Source organism: Scyliorhinus canicula, chromosome 13, assembly GCF_902713615.1.
Source record: "Scyliorhinus canicula chromosome 13, sScyCan1.1, whole genome shotgun sequence".
Lineage (NCBI taxonomy): Eukaryota > Metazoa > Chordata > Chondrichthyes > Carcharhiniformes > Scyliorhinidae > Scyliorhinus > Scyliorhinus canicula.
The window spans coordinates 82,377,237-82,401,873 of NC_052158.1; the positions used below are offsets into that span (position 1 = coordinate 82,377,237).

At 46.8% G+C, this 24,637-nt stretch overlaps 1 protein-coding gene across 6 annotated transcripts in view; it reads right to left on the bottom strand.

Moving 5' to 3' along the window:
- Positions 1 to 19,777: 19,777 nt before the first annotated feature.
- LOC119976425 (ubl carboxyl-terminal hydrolase 18-like) overlaps positions 19,778 to 24,637 on the bottom strand; it is a 129,597-nt gene continuing 124,737 nt past the window's right edge. For 3 of the 6 annotated variants that reach the window (XM_038816953.1, XM_038816958.1, XM_038816957.1), the window contains one exon: positions 19,802 to 19,935. The gene's annotated coding sequence lies outside the window, so the exon portion shown is untranslated. Of the gene's footprint in view, positions 19,939 to 24,637 lie in introns of all 6 variants that reach the window. The other 3 variants (XM_038816956.1, XM_038816954.1, XM_038816955.1) reach the window with 2 other exon arrangements.

Genomic DNA, 24,637 nt, shown 5'->3' on the forward strand with positions numbered 1-24,637 from the left:
TTTTAGTTCAGGAAAATTGGTGGAGTTACAACAGAAAGATGTAGAAATAAAATGGATATATCAGAAAGCATATACAGAAGAGGAATCTGAGAGTATACCAGAGTATTATTACCGTAAAAGTGATGTCTTGATGAGAAAATGGAGACCTGTACATATGCAGGCGGATGAAAAGTGGGCAGAAGTTCATCAAGTAGTATTGCCGGTAGGGTATAGAAAGGAGGTGTTGCGAGTTGCACATGAGGTACCAGTGGAAGGTCATTTGGGAATAAGGAAAACTCAAGCTAAAATCCAGAAACATTTTTATTGGCCTGGACTACATAAAGATGTAGTTAAATTTTGTCAATCATGTCACACATGTCAAGTGATAGGGAAACCTCAAGCAGTGATAAAACCAGCGCCCTTAATACCCATTCCAGGATTTGAGGAACCTTTTACAAGGGTCCTAATCGATTGTGTAGGACCGTTTCCTAAAACAAAAAGTGGGAATCAATATCTTTTGACTATAATGGATGTGTCTACTAGGTTTCCAGAGGCCATTCCAGTACATAATATTACAGCTAAACGGATTGTGGAGGAGTTACTTAAATTCTTTACTAGATATGGACTACCCACAGAAATTCAATCGGATCAAGGATCGAATTTTACTTCAAAGTTATTCAAAGAAGTTATGGATAGCTTAGGAATAAAACAATTTAAATCAACTGCGTACCATCCAGAATCGCAGGGAGCGTTAGAAAGATGGCATCAGACATTAAAGACAATTTTGAGGGCGTATTGTCAAGATTATCCAGAGGATTGGGATAAAGGAATTCCATTCGTATTGTTTGCAATTAGGGATGCACATAATGAGACTACCAAATTTAGTCCTTTTGAACTAATTTTTGGTCATGAGGTAAGAGGACCACTTAAATTGATTAAGGAAAAAATGGTGGGTGAGAAATCGGAAATTACATTATTGGATTACATGTCAAATTTTAGGGAACGATTCAATAGAGCAGGTGAATTGGCTGGACAACATTTTGAAAGTTGCACAAAATGTGATGAAACAGGTAGCGGACAAGACATCCAAAGTTCGTAGTTTTGTCAGTGGGGATAAAGTTTTAGTGTTGTCACCAGTGGTAGGTGAGCCTTTAAAAGTTAGGCTTTGTGGACCGTATCAGATTGAAAGGAAATTAAGTGAGGTGAATTATGTGGTAAAAACACCAGATAGAAGGAAGACTCACTGAGTGTGCCATGTGAATATGCTTAAAAGGTACTTTGAAAGGGAAGGAGAGAAAAAGGAAGTTTTAATGATTCTAACTCAAAGTGACAAACCAAATCCAGATAACTGTGAATTTGACATACCTCAAATTAAATTGGAAAATTAGGATGTTCTTAAAAATTGGGATGGATTGTTAAGTTATCTTCCAGAGGAAAAACAAACTGACCTGAAAGAGTTATTGATATCACATGGGCAATTTTGTAGAGATAAATTGGGAAGTACTAAAATGGCTATACATGATGTAATGGGGGAAATGCTGTTCCTATCAAACAACATCCATAGAGACTTAATCCTTTAAAATTGGCGTAGGTTAACAGAGAGATTGAGAGAATGCTGAAAAATGGCATAATTGAAGTGGGCTGCAGCCAATGGAGCTCACCCATAGTGATGGTACCTAAACCAGACGGCACACAACGGTTGTGTGTGGACTATCGAAAGGTGGATGCACTTACAAGAATGGACTCTTACCCTATCCCATGTTTGAAGGATTGTATTGAGAGAGTGGGACAATCTGCTTTTATTTCTAACTTCCAGACGTGGAAAGAACATTTAAAACAGCATATGGAGTTATTCGATCGACTTCAGGAGGCGGGTTTGGTGATGAACCTAGCCGAAAGTGAATTTGGAGAAGCCCAAATCACTTTCCTTGAGGAGTTTCTGATACCCTCAAGACGAAGGGAAATAATGCGATTTCTTAGCATGAGTGGATTTGATCGAACCTTTGTGGAAACGTATTGTGGCGTGATTACTCCACTGATGGACTTGCTAAAGAAATGTCAAAAATTTCAATGGCAGCGGACTTTCAACAGGCATGTGACTGCCTGAATGCTGTGATCACCAATGCTCCTGTATTGGAGATTGCAAGGGTCTCTGTGGTCAGATTGAACTAAAGTATCTGATTCTAAAGAGAAATGCCGAGGAGTAGAGGAATGGATGGATCGTGCAGAGACTTACTTGTTGAAAGAGACTGTCAATCGAGAAGGTTTTCGGTTGGAGGAAGAACAAAGAAAAATGGACTATATTATTATACCTGTTTGCGTGTGTTTTTTTTAAAATGAGAAGGTATATTTACTGTGTACATTTCTTAGTGGATGGTGCAAAAGTGAAAAATGAAACCATCTTGAAGTTGATGTTTATTTTTTTTTCTTGGGGGGGGGGAGTGTCATGTGAGAGTACCTTTAAGAAATGCATGTTTAAGCAATGTACCTTTAAGAAATGGAGCAGCTCATATTACTGAAGTGATGTCAGAGGGGGGAGCTGATTTGAGATCACTTCTGCTTTTTCTGCTTTTAGTTTCAGTTTGAGAAAGCAGCTGAAAAGTGCCTGGCTGGTTTGCTGTGAGCTATTTTGAAAGTAGAAAGCCAGTTTGGAGGAAAGGAGCTTGGGTGTGTCTGTGTTTTGCAGGGAGCTGGATCTGCTGTGATCTCTGCCATGAAAGATTATCTCTGAATCATTTGGGTGATTTAAACTCATAATAGTAATGTCTTTATCCTGATGTGTTTCTGTTTAAAGGTGTTAAGTCTTTTGGAGGTTTGAAGGAACATTTTGAGGAATTATTTAGTGTTGTATTATTTTAAGTAAGGGGTGTTAAGGGATCCAATGTTTATTTAAGAAGGTTAAGTTGAGTTCATGGAATAAACATTGTTTTGTGTTTAAAAACCCACGTGTCCATAATTGTAGGACCACAGCTGGAGAACAAGCCGTGTGCTTCAAAAGCAACAATACATTAAAGTGGGGGTTGGTTGAACTCCATGATACATTTTGGGGTTCTGAAAATGCCGCTCCCATAACAATATACAAAGGAAGGTGTCGCTAGTGCAGATATAGGGCAGATGAAATGGTAAAATGATATTTACAGAGGTCAAAACGATGAGGTAACAAGATGTACAAAATTTCAGTCTATAAATGTTTGTCTTTGTGGTGGGTGACGAATTCTTGTTGATCGCCGCAAGGGTGGATCAGGAGCCGCCTGCACTTGGATAGGCAGGACCGCCGCCAATGCGGTGGTCGCAGGGGCCGGCAGGATTGCTGGTAGATCGATGGCCTCGTGGTAGGGCATGTCCGGATGAAGCATTGTGGGTGGCGGGGCATTTTGGTCAGGTGGCGGGCGTGGAACTCTACGCAGTGCCCATCTGTTGCGCCGTAGCAAGGAGCCATCAGCCATGCGGACGAGGAATGATCTTGGGGCCACTTGCTTGACCACCACAGCTGTGGCTGACCAGCCGCTGTCAGGCAACCGAACACGATCAGTTGGGACCAGCTCGGGTAGATCCGTAGCATGAGCGTTGTATGCTGATTTCTGTTGGGCCCGAGACTGCTGCATTTTTTGTATGACCGTGAGGTGGTCAATGTCTGGAACATGGATGGCTGGAACCGTGATCCTCAGAGTGCGATTCATGAGCATCTGCACTGGAGACAACCTAGTGGACAGCGGGGTTGCCCTGTATGCCAGCAATGCCAGGTTGAAGTCGGAGCCGGAGTCTGCAGCCTTGCATAGAAACCTCTTAACAATATGGACCCCTTTTTCGGCCTTCCCGTTTGACTGCGGGTAGTGGGGGCTGGAGGTTACGTGACGGAAGTTGTATGACCATTCCTGGCTGTAAAACCAGGGACCGTTGTCACTCATCAGCGTGAGCGGTATCCCATGCCTGGCGAACGTTTCTTTGCAGGCTTTGATCACTGCCTTCGACGTGAGGTCGGACAGTTTCACCACTTCTGGGTAACTGGAGAAGTAGTCGACCAGGAAGACATAGTGGACCATGGGGAGGTCACTATCTCATGTTGCTGCAAAGTTTCTTTGGGTTGGGCTGCCTGAAATTTCTGACATGTAGGGCAGTTGAGGACCGTGTTGGCAACATCCTGGCTGATGCCCGGCCAGTACACTGCCTCCCGGGCTCTGCATCGGCATTTCTCGACCCCCAGGTGACCCTCATGGAGTTGGCCGAGCTCCATAGCTCGCATGCTCTGAGGAATCACGATCCTATCGAGCTTCATGAGGATGCCGTCCACCGCCGTCAGGTCGCCTTGACGTTGTAGAATTGGGGACATTGTCCTTTCTGCCAGCCATTTGTAAGGTGCTGCATCACGCGCTGTAGCAGAGGATCCTTGGCTGTTCCCTCACAAATTTGGATGACCCTCTCATCAGAGGCCGGAAGGTTGGTGGCACACAATTGCACCTGCGCGTCGATTTGGCAGGTGAAGTCAGTTTGTTCACACGGTGTGGTGATGGACCTGGAAAGGGCATCTCCAACAATGAGTTCTTTGCCTGGCGTGTAGACAAGTTCAAAGTCATAGCGGCGTAGCTTGAGAAGGATTCGCTGTAACCGAGGCGTCATGTCATTTAAATCCTTCTGGATTGTGTGAACTAGTGGCATGTGGTCCGTCTCTACCGTGAATTTTGGCAGGCCATAAACATAGTCGTGAAACTTGTTGATTCCCGTTAGGAGGCCCAGGCATTCCTTCTCAATCTGAGCATACCTTTGCTCAGTGGGCGTCATGGCTCTGGAGGCATACGTAACTGGAGCCCAGGACGAGGAGTCATCCTGTTGGAGGAGCACCGCTCCAATGCCGTCCTGGCTTGCGTCAGTGGATATCTCCTTGGTTAAGTCGAAGAACGCCATAACCGGGGCTGTGGTGAGCTTCGCCCTCAGCTCACGCCATTCCTTTTCATGCGCGGGCAGCCACTGGAATTCCGTCGACTTTTTGACGAGATGGCGGAGGGCTGTGGTGTGGGACGCCATATTGGGAATGAATTTCCCGAGGAAGTTGACCATCCCAAGAAAGCAGAGGGCCGCCTTCTTGTCCTCCGGGGCCTTCATGGCGTTGATCGCCGAAACCTTGTCAGCATCTGGCCGCACGCCTTGCTGCGAAATGTGGTCACCAAGGAATTTGATGTCTGATTGACCGAACGAGCACTTGGCCCTGTTGAGCTGGAGACCATGCTCATGGATTCTCTGGAATACCTGCTTGAGGCGAGCGATGTATTCTTGGGGAACATAGAACATAGAACAGTACAGCACAGAACAGGCCCTTCGGCCCTCGATGTTGTGCCGAGCAATGATCACCCTACTCAAACCCACGTATCCACCCTATACCCGTAACCCAACAACCCCACCCCCCCCCTAACCTTACTTTTTAGGACACTACGGGCAATTTAGCATGGCCAATCCACCTAACCCGCACATCTTTGGACTGTGGGAGTAAACCGGAGCACCCGGAGGAAACCCACGCACACACGGGGAGGACGTGCAGACTCCACACCGACAGTGACCCAGCCGGGAACCGAACCTGGGACCCTGGAGCTGTGAAGCATTTATGCTAACCACCATGCTACCGTGCTGCCCTTGTTGTGGACCAGATGATGACATCGTCAATATAAACTCGTACCCCCTCGATACCCTCCATCATCTGTTCCATGATGCGGTGAAATACCCCTGAGGCAGAGATGGTGCCAAAAGGCATCCGGCTGTAGCAGTAGCGACCGAACGGGGTATTGAATGTGCACAGCTTGCAACTGGATACGTCCAGCTGTATCTGCCAGAACCCCATGGAGGCGTACAGCTTCATAAAGAATTTGGCATGAGCCATCTCGCTGGTCAACTCTTCTCGTTTTGGTATCAGGTAATGCTCTCGCATGATGTTGCGGTTTAGATCCTTGGGGTCGATGCAGATCAGAAGCTCCCCCGACGGCTTCTTGACGCAGACCATGGAGCTGACCCAGTCCGTGGGTTCTGTGACCTTTGATATGATGCCCTGGTTTTGGGGGTCCCGTAATTGCTGCTTGAGGCGATCCTTGAGGGGTGCCGGCACCCGATGTGGTGCATGAATTACAGGGGCGGCGTTCGGTTTGAGCAGGATTTTGTATCGGTATGGGAGCGTGCCCATTCCGTTGAACACGCTGTGGTATTGCGTGATGATGTTATCAATAGCAGCCTGGAAGTTTTCATCAGGTGAGGCCGTCGCCTGTGACGATGACATGGTGTGGACTCTCTGAATCAGGTTCAGGAGCTTGCAGGCCCGAGCACCGAGCAGGGATGCTCTGTCAGGTCCTACGTTCTCAAATCGCAGCATCGCTTTAATTGACTTATTGGACATTCTGGGTTGGTACGAGCCACTGGCAGCTATGGTATTGCCATTGTAGTCAAGGAGCTGGCAGGCCGGTGGAAGAATACTTGGTCTGACACGGATGGTGTCGAGATCGGATTTCGAGATGAGGTTCGCCGATGCGCTGGTGTCCAGTTTGAACCAGACGCATGCATTGTTAACTGTGAGGACAGCACACCACTCGTCGTCGGGATCCACGCTGAGGATCGGGAGGTGCTTCACTATCTTGGAGAAAGGCAGTGCATGCTTCGCAATGATGCCCACGCAGTATGGGGATTTGAGGTACTCAGCATCAGGGTCCGTTGGGCTGTTGGGATCGGAATCTGGCATGCTTTGCTGTATTGAACGGACATTCTGCGCCATGGCTGGGATCGCTGGCTGCTGGACAGTGGAGCAGATCTGCAAAGGGCTGCGTAGTGGCCAAGCTTGCCACACAGTAGACACCGTCATGATTTTGCCGGACATTACCGCTTTAAATGGACGTAGCCACAATTCGGACACACATGGCGCCAACATCAGCACGTTCCTTGCGCGATCGCGTATGCGCAGTGCGGTCGAACGACCTACGCACCTGCACAGTCTGCTCGTCTGTCTCGCCGTCCCCTCGGTCGTGGCACACATGCGCCGGGGCCCGGGAAAAGCGTGCAAAATGGATACTCTCGTCGATACTTAGGCCCTGCATTTGTGTGATAGCCTGCACCTGTTCCGCCTCGTGGGAGGCTAGCTTTGTATTCTCTGCCAGGATCGATTATTAGCATGTTCATGGGCAATGCATGTTTCGATGGCGATGGTGAGGGTGAGCTACTTGACTTTCAGGAGCTGCTGGCGAAGGGAATCGGAGTGGACCCCGAAAACGATCTGATCCCGGATCATGGAATCAGCTGTCGAATCATAGTTACATGACTGCGCGAGGATGCGGAGATGGGTTAAAAAGGATTGAAAAGGTTCATCCTTACCCTGAAGCCTCTGCTGGAAAACGTACCTCTCTCATTCACCTCAATGTCGCAGTGGCTGTCGAACTTCAGCAGGACTGTTTCAAATTTCGTCTTGTCTTCGCCCTCAGCGAATGTAAGGGTGTTGTAGATGTGGATGGCGTGGTCCCCGGCTGTGGAGAGGAATAGTGCGATCTTCCTGGCGTCCGATGTGGCCTCGAGGTCGGTCGCTTCGATATATAGTAGGAACTTTTGTTTGAAGATCTTCCAATTTGCACCGAGGTTGCCGGCGATGCGGAGCTGCAAAGGAGGGCGGACGTTTTCCATGTCACCGGATGGCTGTTTGCTGGTCAACACTGATTCACTCAAGGTAGGTCCGTCAAATTGCAGTATCCAAACCTGGTACCATGATGTGTTGGGCAGGCTGGGTCGACGTGGACTGCACTTGATGCAGTGTAGCGAGAGACAGACTTCCAACACTTGATGAGATGCAACACGATTTTATTTAACGTCTTAACTACTATACATGTTCAACTGTGGGTTGACACTATGCTGACTTGACTGGAGACCTATTACTAGCCTGACCAGACTTACGAGCGACCGCATGGTGTTTGCACTGACTAGCTCACGAACTCTGACTGTCTCAGAGGCTGGGTCCAGAGAGCGGGAAACCTGGTGCCCTCTGGCTTTAGAGTGGTAGTGCCCTGTCTGGTGATTGGCTGCTTTGTTCTGGGTGCTCACCAGTGGCGTGCAGAGGTCTGGTGATGCCCGGGGCAAATCTTGATTGTATGCCCCAAAGACTCAAGTATAAGGCCTAATATACTGAGAAATATTATGAGAAAGGAAAACATTTTGAATATATAAACACAGATGAAACATGAAATAAACGCTTTATTCGATTTTAATATAAATCAATCAAATTTATTAAGTTCTTTTCCCCAAATGATACCTCCTGTCACAAAACACCTGAACTACTTCACTTTTTACATCAGCTGTGAGAAATTCTTTTTCAATGCTTATTAAAGCCAGGTTGGTCAGTCGCTCCTGTGACATAAAAGACCTCAGATATGTTTTTATTAATTTCAGTTTTGAAAATGACCTTTCACAGCTTGCGACTGAAAATGCGATTGTAAGCAGTAATCTGTATGAAACACACAGCGTCGGAAAGACATCCCTCCCATACTGCAGTAAAGACTCCAGAGCATCTTTAGGATCGGGGGAACTCTATTCCCTCCAGCTCGAAGGAGCATCACAAAATCAATAATTTTGTCATATAACTGAATTGCAACCACATCATTGTCATAATAATTTGCAAAGTCTGAACATTCCTTTTTTAATTTCTCTCTTTCTTGTTCATCTTCAATCACTCCTGAATTCAAGTTCAGAAGAAAAGAAAATCGGTCACTGAGTCTTTGAAGACGGACACTGCGGTCTTCAATTTCAGTTTTTAATCTGTTCACAATCTCTACCATTACTCTATTCATTTCTTCTTGTGCCGTCAGTCCACTATCTCTTGCTGACTCTCCAGGCATTATTCTTCTTCTCCTTGTTCGTGCAATTGGTATTCCCCAATTTTGACAATATTCATTGGCTATATCTATTGCATTGTGGATAATTTCGTCATTCTTCATATTCAAGATATGAATAAGTCCTCTCAGATCACAAGAAGCTTCATGGAACCCCATTTTCGGATCCTGCAAATGTTTTGAGACTTTATCCACTGATGATAAAACTGAGTACCAAAAATTTAATAAAGCTATAAACGGGAACTGTTGAATAGAGTTCAGTAGCGATCCTGCATCAGATTTAGTTTCCCTTGAAAATTCTCCTTCCAGCAGGTGTTGAAGGCTTGCAATAACGTTGTCACACTCTTCGTGGATTACTTGCACAGCATCATGGCTGGAACTCCATCTTGTGTCACACTGTCTTTTCACAGTCCGAGTGACAAATGATTTTAACACTTCCCAACGAGAAGTAGATGAAGAAAAAAAGTAGAGTTTTTCTAGAATGCCAAAAAATGTAACAACAGGTTGCACCTCACTTGCATGGACACAGGACAAATTGAGGCTGTGGTTCTCGCAGTTCACAAACACAGCTTTTGGGTTAACTTCAAGAATTTTTTGTTGAACACCTCCTCTCACTCCAGCCATAACTGCTGCGTTATCATATGCTTGACCACAACAGTCATTCATGGAAATTTTGTCTTCTTCCAATTTTTCCTGAATTTTATTTACCAGGCTGACTGCATCTTTCTTGTTGACTTGAAAAAATCCCAGAAATGTCTCCTTTATTTCTACTTTTCTGTTTTCATCAATATGAACGTAACGCAGAATTTCAGAAACCTGATCTTCATGGGCAATATCTGGAGTTGAATCCAGCATTATGCTAAAATATTTTGCGTCCTTAATTTTGGAAATTATATTTTTCTTGACAGTTTCACCAAGAAGATTGATTATTTCGTTTTGAATTCTGTTGGACAAGTAGGTGACACTTTTTGGTTTCTCTTTCCCTCTCTGCAAGTGTTTTGCTAAGATGTCATCATATTTGGCCAAAAGTCTGATTGTTGCTAGAAAGTTTCCTGTATTTTCACTGACTGTCTCCCCTGGCTCTGATAACCCAGATATTCCTTCTCCTCGATGTCCACGATAGGCCACATTCTGTTTTGCCAGAAAGGATATAACCTCGACAATCCGTTCAGTTATAGCTTTCCATCTTTTCTTTTCAGCAGACATTTGCTGTTGAAGTTCAGCATCTATCGTAGTTGAATGATGGAGTCGAACTACAAGGTTCAGGTATTCCCTCATGTGAGCTCTATGAGAAGGGCTTTTCTCATGGTCAGGTATTATTGGATTTAATTTTCTCCAAGTGGAGAAACCGTCTTCCTTTCCAAAGTTTGACACAGACAACAAATGCTCCTTTGAAAACAAAAAGCAAACAAAACAGTAGCATGCTTTCCGATATGGAGAGTATAACAACCATTTTCTCTCCACAATTTCTCCGTTTGTGGAAACTTTATCAAACCACTGTTTGGAAAATGATCTCCCATCCTTCTCAGCAAATGGACCACTTTTATTCTGATATCTTTCAGGGCCATGTTGTAATATTGTCATCTTCAAATGATCTGGAATCGGTTTCTTCAAACAGCCAAAATTGCTTCTTTGCAAAAATATGCAAATATCTTCTTTATTTTCTTCACATGGATCATCATCCTGACAACGAGACTGAGGAGAGAGTATTATGTTCTGACCGAGCTGAATCCGTATCAGAAAAATCCTTCTCTGTACCCACATCATCTTTTACTTCTCCAGGTTCTCCTACTTCTTCTTTACTTCTTTTTATCCATGCATCTAATGCCCCTCTTTGATGGGACTCTTCTTCGACTCTGGCCCTCTTTTTTTTCCTGTTCTGTGCTCCACTCGGTTGTACACGAAATACTCGTAACACTTCATTTTCTATCTCAAAAACCGTAAGACGCATGAGAAAATGGGAAGAAAATGGTAAACAATCGGTCAGTTGTAGACAGATAAATCATATTTCATTTCTTTGTTCCTTCGTATCAAATTATTTCACACTGATTCTCCACTGATAATTTTGTGCAATTTATATCATAGACTTGCAAATTAGTGGTATCTGTATTCGAATATTAGCATGTTAAGGAATAAATGTCTCCTATTCCGAGATTAAATGCCATAGCAGTCCTCTGATCATCCAGGCTTCACTCTTACTACATCCCACGTAAATATTTCATTAAATATCGCCAAAAAACCTATAAAAACTGTAGTTGCACCTGTTCTAGAGCTATTCACTGACCTGAGTAGGTAAAAGAACTAATCTAGATGCACAAAAAGCTGAAGAAAAGACGAGTTATGACTCGACGAAACGCAGGAACGAACAGCCACGTCTGCTTGTTGCTTTTGATGGTTGCACCACGTACATCATGCGCATGCGTGTGGGGGGGATGGGGAGAAGGACCATTTTCTCTAGACAGAAAGGGTACACCATGTTAAAGGAATAAAGGGCTAACAACTGCCTCTGCAGTGTGGTGAGCCTCCAAAAATTGATTTATCACCGCTGAAATTTTAAAATTACTATCTTATTTCCTTCTCTGGGGCAGCACGGTGGCCTAGTGGTTAGCACAACCGCCTCACGGAACTGAGGTCCCAGGTTCGATCCCGGCTCTGGGTCAATGTCCGTGTGGAGTTTGCACATTCTCCCCGTGTCTGCGTTGGTTTCGCCCCCACAACCCAAAAAATGTGTAGAGTAGGTGGATTGGCCACGCTAAATTGCCCCTTAATTGAAAAAAATAATTGGGTAATCTAAATTTAAAAAAAAAATTAAAAAAAAAAAATTTTTTTTTTTTCCCCTTCTCTGATTGGATGCCCCCATCCAATGGATGCCCGGGGCCAATGCACCGTCGCCCCCCCCCCCCTCTGCACGCCACTGGTGCTCACTGGTCATCCTGTGTGTCAATCACTGCCTGTCTGCACTCCATTATATACATAGATGTATATTATGACAACAACAACGTACATTTTCCTCACCAACCATCTCCATTTCTTCATCAAAGAATTCAATCAAACTGTTCAAATACAATTGCCTTTAAGAAATCTATTGGCTTTCATTTATTAACTCATATTTTTCGAAGTGCCGATTAATTTTATTCTGGTTCATTTTTCATAAGTGTTTTCTCACCGGTATCAAGCAGCCTCGCCTGTAGTTGCTGAATTTATTCTGCTCGCATTTGTTGATTTGGGATCTGATGTGGTGCAATTGGTAATAGATGTGCCTCTGTGTTGCAAGGTTAGAGGTGCAATTCCACTGCAGAAATTGAGTACAATAATAATAATCGCTTATTGTCACAAGTAGGCTTCAATGAAGTTACTGTGAAAAGCCCCTAGAGGCCACATTCCGGCGCCTCTTCGGGGAGGCCGGTACGGGAATCTAGGCTGACAATCTAGCACAGATGTGGAGATGCCGGCGTTGGAACTGGGGCGACCATGACACCACACAGCCATGCCATGGCAACCTCTGCAAGACGTGCCAGATCATCGACATGGATACCACCATTACACGTGAGGACACCACCCACCAGGTACGTGATACATACTCGTGTGACTCGGCCAACGTTGTCTACCTCATAAGCTGCAGGAAATGATGTCCTGAGGCGTGGCACATTGGCGAGATCATGCAGATGCTGCGTCAATGGATGAATGTCAGCGGGGGTGGGGGGGGGGTGGGGTGGAAAGTAGGGGAGGGTGACAGGGTACAGTAAATATTGGCTATTAAGGGGTGGGGGTTCTTTAGTTTGTTTCAAACATTTCTTGGGGATGCGGCCATGTACTTGTATAGTTGGGATGTTTTTGATGTGTTATATTGTTATATGCATTGTTACTTTGTTATGGATTGTTCAATGTTGTTTTGTATTTTTGGCTGTTCCCGTTTTTATGTTTTCTGAATATTTTAAAAATTAACTCTAAATAATTAAGCTTTGACTTATTCGGAAAATAAAAATAAGTAGTCTAATCCAAAAATTGAATTATGTTTAAAATTGGGAAGATATCAGACCTCAATTACCAAAAATGGTGAAATAGAGGACAGGTATTTTGGAGGCAATGGCAGCAAGAACTGAGGTGGGTGGGCAGTTTGGCCCATGGGCTGATGTGACAGTTTCGTGGCACCATCTGACCTTTGAGCCATTTTCAAGAAGGCCTGATTAGAATCTCCCTTCACAAAGGTGTTTTAACAGCTGTGGGATTTTTTTAAATTTCAAATATTTAAAATTGCAGTTACCCCCTCACACTCAACCCACACACCCCTAACACTCTCTCCCCCTCAGATTCCCTCATAATCTCTCCTTCACCTTCTCCCACTCCCCTCACTCTCTCCCCTCCATACTCTCTACCTCCTCTCACGCTCTCTTCCCCCTGACACTCTCTCACAGTTTCTGAGATGCCGATTATTCACGCTCCTGCTTCCTCGATGGCTCACTTGTGCCCTGACATTTCTGCTCCCGGGCTTATTCCCCGACCCTCGGCTCCTGGGGCTCTGTTCCTTGACTCCTGGCCTCAGCTGCCCAGTCCCCAAACTCATTGACGTTTGTGTTCGCTGCTCCTCTCGTCAAAAATATGGTTTCTCTCCCAAATTTGCTGCTGATAGGCTCATTAGTGCAAACATGAGAAAGAAGAGGGAAAGTTTACTTCAGTCACAGTCACTGCATATTATTTCTGACTTTGGTGGGACGTCCGGTTGTGGCCTTGCCCGGGTAGGTCGCACGTTCGGCAGCTCCCGCTGAGATCGGACATTTGGGTCCATTAACAGATCTTTAGCGGAACAAAATGGAGGCCGGCGCGGACCAAGAGGCGTGGGCCCAGTGATCTCGGGAGCAGCAGGAGTTCCTGAGAAGCTGCTTCACAGAGCTCAAGACGGAGATGCTGGCCCCTATGAAGGCTTCCATGGAAAGGGTGGTGGAGACTCAGAAGATGCAGGAGAAGGCGATCAAAGAGGTGGAAAAAAAAGGTCTCTGAAAATGAGGATGAGATCTTGGGCCTGGCGGTCAGGGTGGAGGCACACAAGGCCCTGCACAAAAGATGGCAGGAGAAACTGGAAGACCTTGAAAATAGGTCAAGGAGGCAGAACCTGCGAATCCTGGGCCTCCCTGAGGCGCGGGGGCCTTCCTGCGGCCCCTGGAACTGGACGCAGAGTCCTGGTAAGGAAGCCTAGGGCGAACGAACCGCCGAGGGCTATGGTGATAAGATTCCACCGCTTCACAGACAAGGAACGTGTCCTGCGGTGGGCAAAGAAGGAGCGAAGCAATAAATGGGAGAACTGTGAGATTCAAATTTACCAGTACTGCGGAGCAGATCTGGCTAAGAGGCATGCTTGATTCAACCGGGCCAAGATGGCCCTCCACAACAAAGGGGTGACATTCGGGCTGCTACATCCGGCGAGGCTGTGGGTCACGTACCAAGGCAGGCACCACTACTTGATACGCCGGACGAGGCATGGACATTAAGAATGAGAAGTTGGACTTGAACTAATGGGCAGCTGCACGTTGTTGGAACGTCCGGTGAAGGGGTGTAACCGGGTGCTGTCCTAATGTAAGATTGGAAGCAGAGTGCAAGTTGTATGGGGGCTAGGGAGGCGGCTATTATGTTGGTTTGCCCGTTCTCTTTTTGTTTTTGCCCTCGGAGTCCTTTGCCAGCTCTCTGCTTTCGCGGAGCCGAGCCACAGAAGGGGAGATGGGCCCGTCAGTTAGAGTCGGGATGGAGAGCCTCCGGCAGGAGGGCTTGAGTGAGCGGGGGGTGCCCCGCTGGGGTCCAACGTGGCTGGGTTAATAAAGGAGATGGCTAGTTGGCAGAGGGGGCGTGGTCAACCACCTGACCAGGCTGATCACGTGGAATGTAAGGGGCATAAACGGGCCGGTCAAAGGGGCCCGTGTGTTCTCGCACTTAAAGGGATTAAAGGCAGACGTAGCCATGCTACAGGAGACAAACTTAAAACTCGCTGACCAAACTAGACTGAGGAAGTGATGGGCGGGCCAGGTGTTCCACTCGGGGTTGGACGCAAAGACCAGGGGGGTCGCAATCCTGGTAAGCAAACGGGTGGCATTTGAGGCGGGAAGTATTGTGGCGGACAAAGGGGGCAGGTACATTATGGTGAGTGGTAAGCTGCAGGGTGCCCGGGTGGTGCTAGTGAACGTTTATGCCCCGAATTGGGATGACGCGGATTCATGAAGCGCATGCTAAGTAAAATACCGGACTTGGGAGTCAAACAATCTGATAATTGGGGGGGGGGGGGGACGACTTCAACACAGTCCTGGACCCGGCTCTGGACCGGTCCAAGTCCAGGTCGGGGAGGAGGCCGGCAGTGGCCAAGGTCCTGAGGGGTTTCATGGACCAGATGCGGGGAGTGGATCCGTGGAGATTCGCTCGGCCAAGGGCGAAGGAGTTCTCTTTCTTCTCCCACATGCATAAAGTGTACTCTCGGATTGATTTTTTTCGTGTTGAGCAGGGCGCTAATCCCAGGGGTGGAGGGGGTCGAGTACTCGGCCATTGCGGTCTCGGACCATGCTCCGCACTGGGCGGACGTGGGACTGTTGGCGGATGAGGAGGTCTGTGGGCGGATTAGGAGGAGCATCCAAAACTATGTGACAACAAACGATACGGGAGAGGTAACAGTGACTACGGTCTGGGAGGCCTTGAAGGCAGTTATCAGAGGGGAGTTAATCTCTATCAGGTCCCACATAGAGAAGATAGGGCGGAGAGGGAAAGGTTAGTGGGAGTGATACTCGGGGTAGACAGGAGGTACGCGGAGACTCCCTGAGGAGGGGCTGCTAAAGGAGCGCCGGAGTTTGCAGGCGGAGTTTGATCTGCTGACCACAGGGAAAGCAGAGGCACAGCTGAGGAAGGTGAAAGGAGCAGTACATGAGTATGGGGAGAAAGCGAGTAGGTTGCTGGCGCACCAACTTCGAAGGAGGTAGGCGGCCAGGGAAATTGGGGGAGTTAGGGATGAGGGGGGTAACATGGTCCTGAGCCCGGAAGAGATCAATGAGGTCTTCAAGGATTTCTACTGAAAGCTGTATGAGTCAGAGCCCCTGGGGGGGAGGGAAGGGATGAAGCAATTTATGGACCGATTGAGGTTCCCAAGGGTGGACGAGGAGCTGGTGGAGGGATTGGGGGCCCCGATTGAGTCGGGGGAGATAATTAAGGGCTTGAAGAATATGCAGTCGGACAAGGCCCCGGGACCGGACGGTTACCCTGTAGAATTCTACAAGAAATTCTCGGAGCTGCTGAGCCCACTCCTGCTAAGAACCTTTAACGAGGCCAAGGAGAGGGAAACCCTCCCTCCGTCGATTTCAGGGGCTTCGATCTTGCTCATCCTTAAGCGGGGTGTGTTGCAGTGTGGGTCCTACAGGCCGATATCGCTCCTAAATGTAGATACCAAACTGCTAGCTACGATCTTGGCCACCGGAATAGAGGGCTGTGTCCTGGGGGTGATTGACGAGGCTCAGACAGGGTTCATCAAGGGTAGGCAATTGAACACGAACATGCAGAGGCTCCTAAACATTATTATGATGCCCTCAGAAGGAGGGGACGCAGTAGTAGTAGCTGCAATGGATGCCTTTGATCGGGTGGAGTGGGAGTACCTGTGGGAAGCGTTAAGTAGATTTGGATTTGGTGAGGAATACATAGGGTGGGTCAAACTACTGTACCAGGCCCCCGTAGCAAGTGTGTCCACGAACCGACTGAGGTCGGAGTATTTTCAGCTGCACCGAGGGACAAGGCGGGGTGACCCCTGTCCCCGCTGCTATTTGCCCTGGCGTTGAGCCTTTGCCATGGCATTGATGACGTCAAGAAACTGGAGGGGGCTGGTTTGGGGGGGGGGGGGGGGGAAGGGGGGTGGAAAGAGGAGCATCGTGTTTCGCTCTACGCAGACGACCTGCTCCTGTATATTTCAGACCCACTAGAGGGGATGGGGAGGGCATGCGGATCCTAAAGGACTTTGGGAGTCTCTCGAGGTACAAGTTGAACGTGGGGAAAAATGAGCTATTTGTGATCCGTGCGAGGGTCCAGGAGGAGAGACTGGGTGAGCTCCCGCTCAAGAGGGTGGAGAGGAGCTTTCAGTACCTGGGTATACAGGTGGCTAGGAATTGGGATGCCCTACACAAGCTCAATCTGTCTCGGCTGGTAGAACAGGTGGAGTGAGACTTCCAAAGATGGGACATGCTCCCGCGTTCCCTGGCAAGTAGGGTGCAGTCCGTGAAAATGAAGGTCCTTCCCAGGTTTCTGTTCGTCTTCCAGTGCCTTCCCATCTTCATCCCCAAATCCTTCTTCAAGTGGGTGAACAGGATTATCACGGGATTTGTGTGAGCAAACAAGACCGCGCGAGTTAAAATGCTATTCTTAGAGCGCAACCGGGGTGGGGGGGGGGGGTGGCTTCTGCAGTTATTACTGGGCGGCTAATATATCGATGATTAGGAAATGGGTAATGGACAAGGGGGAGGCATGGAAGCAGCTAGAGGCAGCGTCATGCGAGGACACCAGCTTAGTTGCACTGATAATGGCACCGCTGCCGTTCTCGCCGGCACGGTACACCACAAGCCCGGTGGTGACGGCGGTACTGAGGATCTGGGGTCAGTGGACAAGGCACAGGAGGGAGGAAGGGGCCTCAGTCTGGACCCCGATACGGCATAATCATAGATTTGTTCCGGGCAAGATAGACGGAGGGTTTCAAAGTTGGCATAGGGCGAGTATCAAAAAGATGGGGGATCCATTTATAGATGGGACTTTTCCTGGCCTGAAGGCACTAGAGGAGAAATTTAGTCTGCCCCCAGGGAATGCCTTTAGATACCTCCAAGTACACGCTTTTCTGAAGAAACAGGTGGTGGCATTCCTGCTACTACCCCCCTGCAGGATACAGGACAGGGTGGCCTCTGTTGGGGAGGGGAAGGTGTCGGACATACACCAAGAACTGCAGGAGTCAGAGGAAGTCTCGGCGGAAGAGCTGAAGGGCAAGTGGGAGGAGGAGCTGGGCGAGTAGCTGGATGAGGGTCTGTGGGCTGATGCCCTAGGCAGGGTTAATTACTCCTCATCTTGTGCCAGGCTTAGCCTAATTCAGTTTAAGGTGGTTCACCAGGCACACATGACGACAGCGAGAATGAGCAAGTTCTTTGGTGTGCAGGACAGGTGTGCGAGATGCTCAGGGAGCCCAGCAATCCATGTCCATATGTTCTGGGCATGCCCAGCGCTTAAAGAATTCTGGCAGGGCTTTGAAAATGCTATGTCCAAGGTCTTGGACGCTCGGGTAAAGCCGAGTCTGGGGATAGAGATATTTGGAGTGTCGGAAGATCCGGGAGTGCAGGAAGCGAAGGAGGCCGACGTCCTGGCCTTTGCCTCCCTGGTAGCCCAGAGACAGATCTTGTTAATGCGGAGGGACTCGAGGCCCCTGAGTGTGGAGACCTGGGATAGCGATATGGCTGGGTTGCTCAGTCTAGGTAAAATAAAGTTTGCCTGAAGAGGGTCCTTGCTGGGGTTCTCCAGGTGGTGGCAGCCGTTCCTTGACTTTCTGGAAGAACATTGAAAGGTCAGCAGCAGTAGCAATCCGTGGTGGTGGTGGTGGTGGTGGGTGGGTGGGTGGGGGGGGGGGGGGGGCTAGGTGGGGAACTGTGTATGGAATGTATACCCTTCTTTTATAAATGGACTATAACCACCTTGTTAAATTTTCTCCTTTTTGTTATTGGTTATGTAAAATTTTGTTTAAGAAAAACTTGAATAAAAACAATTTAAAAAAAATTCTGACTTTGATAAGAGCCGTTTTGGTACTGTGACAGGACAGAAGGATTCAATGACTGACAAGAAGTACACAATAAAAAATACCAAGAGCACAAAACATAAGTAAAATTTAACAAACTACTGACTTACTTAAGTATTCATGTTTTACAGATCCTAATGAGATCTAAAATAATGACACAAAAAAAATCATTTCATACCGTTCTGCTAATCCTTCTACAAGTATAACTAAACAGCAATATTTTGTAGTGTTGAAGACCCATGATCAAACCTTAATTAAATAACGGTTTTCACCTTATATGCCATTTTTTTTAATGTTAGGCTAAACAGTGATTATTGACTGGTGAGGTGGGGCATCAGAACCAAGTTCCACATCACTGTCCATACAAGCACGTCCTTCCAACAAGGTTTACTGTAGAGCAGGTCAGCAGTTTGGACTCTTTCCCTTAGTCTGAGAAGATTGAAGCCAATAAACTTTTCCAGTTCAATAGACTCACAGCAGACCAGGAGCCATCAGCAGATTCCCTATCAAAAGACATTTTGCTGCAACCCAGTTTAGAATTTGAACGCTTCATGAGCTATGTCACTTAAAAGATTAAGGGAGAAAAAACTAACAAGTCATAAACATCTGAAAATCTTTCGATAGTTTGGTAGGAATACATTTCTTTAAACTGAATCCTATTCCATCTTCAATCAATTCGGGATGGTTAAAAAAATATATATTTTTTAATTTAAAGTACCCAATTTTGTTTCCAATTAAGGGGCAATAAAGTGTGGCCAATCCATCTACTCTGCACATTTTGGGTTGTACGGGTGAGACCCACGCAGACACGGGGAGAACGTGCAATCTCCACACGGGCAGTGATCCGGGGCCGGGTCCTTGGCGTCATGAGGCAGCAGTGCTAACCACTGTGCCACCCCAGAATTGCTTTAATTTTAAAATGCAAGTAAAAGTCTTGTAAATTTTGAATTTTCCTTCTATGTTTATCAAGTTAAATTAAAGTCACAATTTATATTTAGAAAAGTGGATTTGAGAATCAGCTTGCTCTGAATTGTTTCACTGGCATTTCCCCATCTTTTTGCTTAACCCAAAACTATTTTTAATGAACCATTGCTTCACAATTAGAAAACCTTTCATAATTTGTTTAGCATTCAGATTTGATATGAACGATTTTCTTTTTTGCAACATCACATCAATGAATTAATGGAATATATTAATGTCTACAAGTTAGAAAAATATTTTATTGAACATAAGGACTGAAAATCTATTGCAAAACTATAAAGCATAATGCAAAGGAGGATGAAGAAGTGTGCTGATTCACAGATGGATGGACAGCCAATGTCTGCATTCCTGCAATGAAGGAAAATGAGAGTCAATACCCCAATGCATCAATATTTCTAAACTACGCAAGAAATCATAGAACAGTACAGCACAGAACAGGCCCTTCGGCCCTCAATGTTGTGCCGAGCCATGATCACCCTACTCAAACCCACATATCCACCCTATACCCGTAACCCAACAACCCCCCCCCCCCCCCCCCCCGCCCCCTAACCTTACTTTTTAGGACACTACGGGCAATTTAGCATGGCCAATCCACCTAACCCGCACATCTTTGGACTGTGGGAGGAAACCGGAGCACCCGGAGGAAACCCACGCACACACGGGGAGGACGTGCAGACTTCACACAGACAGTGACCCAGCCGGGAATCGAACCTGGGACCCTGAAGCTGTGAAGCATTTATGCTAACCACTAAATCATGGTTGCAACATAAAATGAAGGGGCTGGATTCTCTGTTTCTGAGACTAAGGGTGGGATTCTCCGCTTGCCGACGCCGATTTTATAATTGGCAATCGGGCGGAGAATCCCTTTTTACGACCGAATCAGGGGCAGTGCCTGTTTTCAGATGCTCCGCCCCCTCCAAAAGGGGAGTACGCCACGTGGCATTGGGACGGCCTCAGGACGTTACCTGAAGGTCCTCCCCCGAATCACCGCCTCCGATGGGCTGAGTTCACAATGGCGTGGTTCACTTGTGCTCTCAGTTTACGTGAACCTGGCATGGCGGCTACGGACTGTGTCCAGCGCTGCCACAGTCGGCGGGCGGGGGGGGGGGGGGGGGGGGGGGGGAGTGGGAACCGTGCCACTGGCCAAGGGAGGCTTCGGCGAGGGCTCCAGGAGAACACTATCTGGCAGGTCAGGTCTGTGCGCAGCCGGCGCCATGTTGTATGGCGCAACCACTGCAGGTCTTCACCATGCGCATGCCGCGGGACCGGCAATTCTCCAGCCATTTATTTCATAAAGTCCTTGTGTTTTACGTGGCACAGCTGCTAGCTGTGGAGGATCGGTGCTGGGGTCTCGCCGATTTTTTTCATCATTGAACTAGACACATTCTCCAGACATAGCCTCAAAATCGGAGAATCCAGCCCCACATGTCCACATGCTGAAGCACACCCATATAGCTCATGGGTTGGCTGGGGTCAGAGGGAACTGTAGGTGGGTGGCCTGCGGGGGCATCCATACAACCCGTGGCCTTGTTCACAGTGGCGTGCGCAGTGGCATGGCTACCTTTCCGGCTGCGGCAATGATGTTCCGTGCCCGTCCATCCCAACCCGTAGCGTACTTCCTCGCCAACCCCTGCTACTCCCCACGGCCCTGGCAGAAGCCCCCCGGCCAGTGGCACAGTTGTCAGCAAACTATGACGATGTTGGGCATCTTCTGTACCCCCTCTCTCTCTCTCATCAGCCACTACAACAGTTTCATGATTTTTAAAGCACAAGTGAACCACGCCGTCGGGAACTCAGCCCATCGGAGGCGGGGAAGCCCTGGAGAATACCCCGACAGCCTCATGGATCAAAAAGCTCACCAAAAATCATGAGATTTGAGCTAAATTGCAGCAATTAGGTACACTGGATCGAAGATTATTTTTTACAAGACAGATATGTCCCAAGGTGGTTTCAGGAAACTGGGTTAAGGCAGGATTCCGGAGAGGGAGTTGAAATTGAAAGCAATTAATGGCTGTGGGTCGGGGTACTCAAATGTTTTGCCACTGTAGCTGCAATGACTGGACATAAATAATTTTTAGAAATCACAGCTTTCAGAACCTGATGTTTCTGATTTAAAAAAGCAACTTCTCTTGTTCTGGCTGCTGATTCTTGACAGTTAAATAATACCACTGTCGCTGGATTATTGCTTTCGATTTCAGCTCCCTGAAATGAAAAAATGAAATGAAATGAAATGAAAATTGCTTATTGTTACAAATAGGCTTCAAATGAAGTTACTGTGAAAAGCCGCTAGTCGCCACATTCCGGCGCCTGATCGGGGAGGCTGGTACGGGAATTGAACCGTGCTGCTGGCCTGCCTTGGTCTGCTTTAAAAGCCAGCGATTTAGCCCTGTGCTAAACCAGCCCCTCCCTTTCCCGAGTCCTGCCTCAACCCCAGCTTTCAAAAATCATCAAAGGATTTACTTGTCTTACTTACTTGCTCCGACCACTAACAGCGAGTCCTGCCATGTGGTGCGATATAGGATACATTCTACTGGCCAATGATTGGTGCTTTTTAAAACAGCAGCAATCATTTGGTAAGTAGCCTGTCAATTGGAATGTTCCTTTACAGTGATAGACTGTTAATCCAATCTAGACACGCCCAGATCGGCCGTTGCACGATTTTTCCTGCAAACCCCCTGAAGCATTTCACGTACACTCAAGAGATTTGCGTACCCCACTTTGGGGTCCTCTGTTTTAGGATGAACCAAATGCTGCAGTGAAATATGAAGTGCACGAATGCTAAAAGTGAAGTAGAAATCTCATGCATGTCAAAGTGATGCCCTACCATTCAGCAAATCTTTTGTTCCATTACAAAATGATTATGGTGGCACAGGCAGCTGTATTTTAGTATTCAGTCATTTTGAAAAGAAAAGACTGTGTGGTGACCTAGCACGCCTAATTTTGAGCCTCAATAAAATTGGATATCCTAAATTAAAGAATTAGACATTTTAAATTAAACTGCAGTCAGCGCCAACAAATGGGCTGCTGGAAATTTGGACCTGGCCTAGTTAGAATATACACAATTCAGACAGGCTGCCGAGGAATATTTGGACTTGCCCTGTCAATCACCCATTAAGAGATCATCAAACCCGATTGATATGCTCTGGTCTATTGTCCGCAGCCTAGATTGAACCAGACTCCTGAACGCCCAGAGTTCCCGCCATTACCTTATTTGGCAAGAGGTCTGTGCATGCCGCACTATCAAAAATAGGTGGGCACAGGTGTCCAGTCAACAGGTCATCTATCGGACCATTGGGTGCTGACACCCCCTCCTGAGGGCTCATTGGCAGGCGGCCAAGGGAAGTGGCAAAAGCGTGGGAAGGAAAATAGGATGCAAATAGACACTTGGGGCACGTCGAGAGCAAAGACTCGACATGGGAGGTGAGCTTGACCATCCAAAGACTGACCAGGGAAGGAAGGAAGGAAGACACTGCCAGTGAGACCCACCTTCGTGACGACGGACCAGAGGGACTCAGAAATTGGATCTAGTCTCCAACCAGACCACCTTTGGGGGTATCTAGAGTGTTTCTTGAATATACTTGGATTAATTTATGGGTTCAATTTAATTAATAAAGGTTGTTGAACTTGTATTCGTGTTTGTCCTTTATTGGCTTCGCTATTAAAGGATACCTATGTTATGGGCCAGGGTTTAGAGAACCCCAAAGTGTATCATGGAGTTCACCTGACCCGCTTTTAATAGATTGTGGTATGGAGAGCACACGGCCCACTCTAAAGGTGTGGTACAGTAGAAATGGAAAAGTATTTTTTAAAAGCCAATGTTTATTCTATGAACTCAAGTTAACCTTTTTAAAACATAGTGAATATCTTAGCAACTATTAATTCAAATACAACCCCCAAAGGCAACAACACTAAGTAATCCTTTAAGCTTTCCTTTTAACATCCATATGACTTAAAAAACAAAACCTTTAACAGAAGCACATCTGGTTAAAGTCACTACTGAAACCGTTTAGAATTTTGAATTCACCAAATGATCAAGAGATAGTCTTTTGATGGTAGAGAGATCAACAGTACACTTCCTTGGTCTGGCTTCAGCTCCAACACTGAAAACGAAACTAAAACACACCCTGTAGCAAACAGCCTAAAACGAAAGTAAAAAGCTGACAGACAGCCCAGCTCCACCCACTCTCTGACATCACTACAGTAGTAAACACTCATTTATTAAAGGTACTCTCAATACAGATATTTATATACACACCCATTAAAAAACACCCATTTCGTAAAGGTACTCTCACATGACACCTAGGTAAAACCTTTAAGTGAACTGGTGGAAAGTTTCTGAATTGGACAGATACAATAACTGTCTTGCAAGGTAATAATTAACCAGAGAGGCTGCCAATATTAATGTAACGGTCTTCCTGTCATACTACAGTGCAAAAAATGACCAATTGTCTACTTACATTACATCTTAAATTCCACTGATAGACATTTATTGGAGAAATTACTGAGAAACTAAACAAATACTTTGCGTATGCCTTCCTAGAGGAAAATACTAAAAACTTCCCAGAAATAATGGAGAATCAAGTGTAAGCGAGGAACAATATTATTATTTGGAAAAAGAAAAAGTACTAGAAAAAGTAATGAGATTTGAAGTAGAGAAATCCTCTGGGCCTGATGATCTACATCCCAGAGTGTTGAAATGGGTGGCCGTAGATGTATTGGTAGTCATCGTTTAAAATTCTGAAGTCTCTGGAATGGTTCCTGCAAATTGAATGGTGACAAATGTAACCCCACAATTTAAAAAAGGGATAGAAAACAAGGAACCACAGATGTTAGCCGAACATCAGTCGCACAATGCAGTCGCAGATCCAGGGACTACATGAGGTGTTGTCGATGAGCATCCAGCACCTGCAAGTGCAGTTGGAGGAGTCCAAACGTGTGCAGCAGCAGGAGGTGGTGCTGACCACACGTGCCAACCAGGCCAACATCACAAGGGTGGAGTCTGTGGCGCAGGCATTGGGGTTGAGGGTTTTGGCTGTGGATCAGCATGTCC